The sequence below is a fragment of the Salvia hispanica genome, chromosome 1 (assembly GCF_029641045.1).
Source record: "Salvia hispanica isolate PSC_SH4W2 chromosome 1, Shi_PSC_v1, whole genome shotgun sequence".
Taxonomy (NCBI): Eukaryota; Viridiplantae; Streptophyta; class Magnoliopsida; order Lamiales; family Lamiaceae; genus Salvia; species Salvia hispanica.
The window spans coordinates 54,284,013-54,290,012 of record NC_142692.1 but is presented as its reverse complement, the minus strand read 5'-3'; the positions used below and the strand labels follow the sequence as shown (position 1 = coordinate 54,290,012).

The window sequence follows — 6,000 nt, the reverse complement described above, 5'->3', positions numbered from 1 at the left end:
GCGAGGGGTGAACATATGAACTTTGATCATAGTATGAATGAGCAGAGAGATGTTGTAGATGTTGTTGATGTTGGTGGTGGATTGAATGATGAGGTAGATGTAGCAGATGTTCTTAATGAGCCAACAATACTATCTGATACTGAGCCAGAACCCGATCTCTGTGATGGTGATGGTTCTTCTGATGATGGTGATGGTTCTTCTGATGATGAGCTAATACCATGTAAACCTGTTGTACAAGGTGAACAACCACTTCCGGAATACAACACTAGAGGGTTGAAATTCTTTCGCAAATTACCAAGTCGTCCTTCTGGAGTATCTGATGATGGTGTTGATAATGAACACAGCAATTTGTATTGGGATGAGAATGAGCCGCATCGGATTGTGTTGGGAACAAAATTTGATTCGAAGCTTCATGTGAAGACTGCTATAACTATGTGGAGTTTGTGGCAGGAAAAACAGTTTAAGGTCGTCGAGAGCAAATTAAGAAGGTGGCATGCCGTATGCAAATTTCCAGCAGGAACGACAGCAACAGGTATAGGCATCATCAGCACCACCGACGCTGAAAAAGCGAGGGAATGTAAGTGGGAGGTTTCAGTTACTCAAAGGGCACATGACGATATGTGGGAAGTTAGAAAGTGGGTGGAGCGACATACTTGTGTAGGCCATCGTGCTAACAGAGATCATGCTAACTTCTCATCGGCAATGATTGCTCTGTGTATTCGACATCATGTGCGACAATGTGCCGATTTCAAGGTCTTCTCAATAATAGCTGATGTTCAAGACAGATTTGGTGTGTCAATCAGTTATAAGAAGGCATGGTATGCAAAGAGAAAGGCTATAGAGTTTGTATATGGTGGATGAGAGGAATCATTTAAGCAGTTGCCAAGCTACATGTTTGAACTCCAGTCACAGAATCCAGACACAATTGTTGAGTGGAAGCACAACGAGCTGTTGAGTCAGAGACGTACAAATGTGTTCAACTATGTTTTCTGGGCATTTGGGCATGCAATACATGCTTTCCAGAAGGCTGCACCGGTGTTAACAATAGACGGGACTCACCTCCGAGGAAGATTTAAAGGTAAGTTGCTTGTTGTTTGTGGTTTTGATGCTAACAAGACATGCTTGCCTATTGCATATGCTGTGGTGGATGAAGAAACCAATGACAGTTGATCGTGGTTTTTGGATCATGTAAGAACTCATGTGGTGAAATACGAGAGGGAGGTGTGCATTATATCAGATAGGCATAAAGGAATCTTCAAAGCAATGGAGTCTGAAATCATGACAAGGGCCCCGCAGATACACCACAAATTTTGTTTGGTTCATGTGAGGGCAAATGTGTTGAAGAAGCACAAGGGCCCCAGTTTGAAGGCCATGATCTGGAAGTTAGGGGTCAGTACTCAGGTACGTAAATTTGACAGAAGAAGTCGAGCACTATCTGATGTCAGTCGTGGTGCGATATGAATGCTTGATAGGATTACAAAATAATGTTGGTCACTATGCTACGATGGCACACTTCGATGGGGGGTGGCCACAACAAACATGTCGGAGTGCTACAACAACGTGTTGCGGGGTGTTAGAGAGTTGCCAATTAGAGCTTTGGTTGATTTGACATTTTGGAGGACGGTGAAATGGTGGGTGCAGAAGAAGACAACAATTGAACACACTGAAGGTGAGTTAACCCCGTGAGCGAGGGACATGCTTGCTAGGAATGACTCAAAGGGGAGAAAACATTACATTACTGTAGTTGACCGAGATACAGGGAAGTATCATGTCCGAACTCGAGGAAGAATAGAAAATGGAGTGTCAAAGGGCAACAATGTACAAAAATTCAGGTATCTGGAGTCGACGTGTAGTTGTGGTAAGTGGCAGACGTGGAGAATTCCTTGTTCACATGGTTGTAAAGTTGCTAGAGACAGAGGTCACGTCATGATTGACCTTATAGATAAGTCCTACTACCTAAGTATATGGAGATCACAGTACTATGGTGAAAATTCATTTGATGTACCAAGACACGAAGATTATTGGATTGAACCTCCATGGAAATTGCGCATCACCCCCCAGCAGTTGATTCCTAGAAGGCGTGGCCGAATTAGAAGAAGGAGGATACGTAATCAAATGGATGTCCGCGAGGACGATGAACCGAGAGCTCCCCGCCGTTGCAGAAATTGCGGGAAAAAGGGGCATGACCGAAGAAATTGCACAGACGGTGCTGTTCAGTAATTTCGTGGTATATATTTCCTAGCTTTTGGCATTGATTGAGTTGTGCATTTGAGAGCTATTAGTTTTTTTATTGACTATTTTTGTTGATTTGCAGGAACAGCTAACAAGAGAAGGCATGGCTTCGAAGCTGAATATCGTTGATGTTTGTTTTTTGCTGCAGAAACTGATGGTGGATCTTTTGGACAGTTACTATGTTTATTTATCAACATTTTGTGGTAAATGTTGTTGACACTTATTATATTGACTTTTGTTGACAGTTATTATGTCATATGAATATTATTGTCATTTTTATGTATCCAGGTGGAATGATTATTTGACAATCGATACTTTGTATTGTCAATTTTGTAAAAAATTTCCAAGAATTTACCTTAAAATTGCAAGAATTAAAACATATAAGTTCACACTAAAGATACAAATGAAGCCCCTATCAAACACCTATTTCCCCGAAGGCGTGAATTTTGTTGGAGCTTTCCCTTTGTTCTTCCTTGTTGAAAACCCTTTCAATACATTATGCATAGCCTTCCCAATCTTACTTGATGAACTCTTCATTGTTGGTCGTGACGATCCCTCGGTGGGTGGTCGAGATATTACTACTTCATCATCTTCCTCACTCCCTGATTCCCCACCCTCTTCTTCATCGCCCTCATCCTCTTCGTCCTCGCCTTCTTCTTCCCCAACCGGATCCATGAATTGATAATTCTGGAAGTATGGATCACGTCCTGCTAGCGCTGCGTTCCAATCAGACCCACCGCCAAAGAATGAGTCACATGATGATCGTGCTCCCCATTGCGAGTGCTCGTGGCTTGCACCACTCAACTGAGACTGTGACCCTGGGTAGACAGTCCAACCTGGGGGATCATATTCTGGATGCAGTGGCGATGGTACCGTATACTCGGGCTGTGGCTGCTGTGGCTGCGTCAACCTATGGTGTCGTGTCCACCCGTCCGAACACCCGGCAATCCATGACGAAGAGAAGTTGGTGGGCGTGGCGGCATGGCCACATTTCTCCGTTGCGAAGCTGGATACTCCATCACATCAATGTGGTTCATCGCATGAAGGGCCTCAACAACAATTTCTCGGATCTGCCGTAACCGAGGGTCGTTGTCGTGTTCAGAGGTCAAATGCCATATCCCCTGAAGGGCCTCAACCTAGATAATACAAATATATAATCATTACAATCAATCTATACAATCAATCTAAACAAACATCAAACTAAATACATTTTTATATACAAAAACATAACATACCGTCAACTTCAACGAAGAGGCTGACTCGTTCATCCCAACTGTTGACTGCGTCCCAGGTTGAACTAGGTACGACACTGTGATCCTATTGTACCAAGCCATATAGCCCGGATGACAGGAACCTTCCATGGACGCCGTTGCATGGTGAAAAGTTGATTGGGACCTATCGTGTCTCAAATCCCATTCATCTATGTAGAATTTATGTATCTTTGCCCAATCAGCACCCTCCCTCCCACGGCGGTGACTTTTAGACAAATGTCCCGCATTACCTAGCATCCTATCACGATACTCAGGAATACCTTGGTAGCGGTTAAATTGTCGGCAAACTCGTCTAGCCTCGTGTGCCTCGACAAATGACCAACACACCAAGTAAGTGTCGCACAAGAATGATGCAGTCGAATCAATGCAGTAATCAGGCAGGATACAATTTGTATACGGTGTCCACACAAACTACAAAAAAATAATATAAATATCAAAATTAATTTCATAGTTTAGAAAATAGTAAATTCATTAACTAACCCAAAAAAAATAAATTTCACCTGACCGGGACGAATCAGTGATAACTGATCACGATAATGAGCTACTGAATATCGGGGAGCATTTCCAATTTCAGTAACTCCGTGCCACCTATACAAAACATTTATGTCAAAAGTTAACAAAGAAACATAGTTAAGTGAGTTAATGTAAAAACTACATTACTTGGCTCCAGACGGGGTATACGGCGTGTGCATAGGCGATATCAAAAAGGATGGCCTCAATGTGGGCATTCTTTCCCACACCCATAGCTGCAAAAGAACCATAGGTCCACCCACATCTCTTTTCTGTCTGCCTATAGATGTCTCGCATAAATAATGATACAGAAACGCTAAGGCAGCGCTACCCCAACTGATACTAGACACGTCAAAGGCATCGTCAAAGGCATTCAACCACATAAAAGGGGACCTTGCACCCTGTGGTGTCCGGTATAATAAGACCCCCTAACAAGATCAGCACATGAATACGTGCCCTTTGCATGTATACATAATCATACAGCCCATCTTCCAAAGGTATCGTCGTTTGGTGGATAAGAGATGTCATTAACAAACCGCCCTGCTTCGTTTCATTTTCTACGTCAGGTATCCATCCTAACATATCTCGACACTTGCTGGGCCAATCGTCATATCCGATAGGGTAGTCACGGCCAGTGAAAACACGACCGTCTGCTCTCAAGCCCCACAAGCTTTGCACATCCTGTAAGGTTACAGTAACCTCTCCAACTGGTAGGTGGAAACAGTGTGTCTCAGGCCTCCAGCGCTCGATCAAGGCAGTGATAAGCTCGTTGTCTATCCTCATCGGCCTTCCACATTCCAACAAGCCTTTGAAACCCCATACATCAAGCCAATGTTTCACAGTTGGATGTATTTGCACTGTCCAGACCTTACTTTCCGTCCGACGAACTCTAAACACATTTGATGTGCCATTCGCCAACAAGGAGGCTGAAATGTGTTCGGTTTGATGAAAGAGTAATGATGGATGCTCGGGTCCATAACATAACTGTTCTTCAGAACTTGAAGATGCCATCTACTTCAAAATAATAACCCAAATTGAATCAACATTCCAACATAATCATAAACTATAAACCCAAATTGAATCAACATTCCAACATTCTTAAGTTCAAAATAATCACCCAAAATAATCACCCAACTTAATCAACATTCAATTTTAATCATAAAAACTCAACAATCCAACTTAAATTGCAACTACAACTGAAAAACACACTTCAATTCAACTTAATCAAAAAAATTCAACTTCAACAATCCAACTTCATCAAAAATTGAATCACTTCCTAATTATATACATGTGAAACACACAAATAGGCAACAAAACAACAAAAATCGTCAGAAATTTCATCAATTTCATCCTAAACCCTAACTTTGTTAAATTAGGGAAAACATACAGAAATTAAGAAATAAGGGATAAATGTAGCCAAATTGAAGAACAAATACCGAAATATGTTTGAAATTCGTCGGAAAAGATGGACAATTGCGCCGGAGAAGATGGAAAATCGCGACTTTGCTCGCTGCTCGCTGCCTCTGTTCGAAATGTGTTTTTGCCTCTGTTCGGCCGATTTTAAATCGCGACTGGAAGACGCATAACCCTTATGCGTCACTAATGAAAGACACATAATGGTTATGCGTCACTAACGTCAGACGCATAATGCTTATGCGTCACTAAATAAAGACGCATAATTGTTGTGCGTCACTCCAAAACGCTAATTTTTTGTGTGTTTTTACGCGACGACGCATAACACTTATGCGTCATTAAATAAAGACGCATAACAGATATGTGTTTTACTTATAAAGACGCATAACCTTTATGCGTCATTCCCTAACTGGGAACAAATCTATTGTTCTTCATTAAAATGGAATGCTATTACCAAGCTAGAACAAAAGAAGAATTATCCCATTACTAACAACTAAATGCTTCTCCTTCCTCATTCCACCGTGACTATCAAAGAATAGGAAAAAAGCTCTCCCCTTCCTGCCTGCTGCTGACC

General features: G+C 42.0%; 1 pseudogene; it reads left to right on the top strand.

Annotated features, from left to right (window-relative positions):
- Positions 1–891: 891 nt before the first annotated feature.
- LOC148934158 (uncharacterized) lies at positions 892–2,220 on the top strand (annotated as a pseudogene).
- Positions 2,221–6,000: the final 3,780 nt, after the last annotated feature.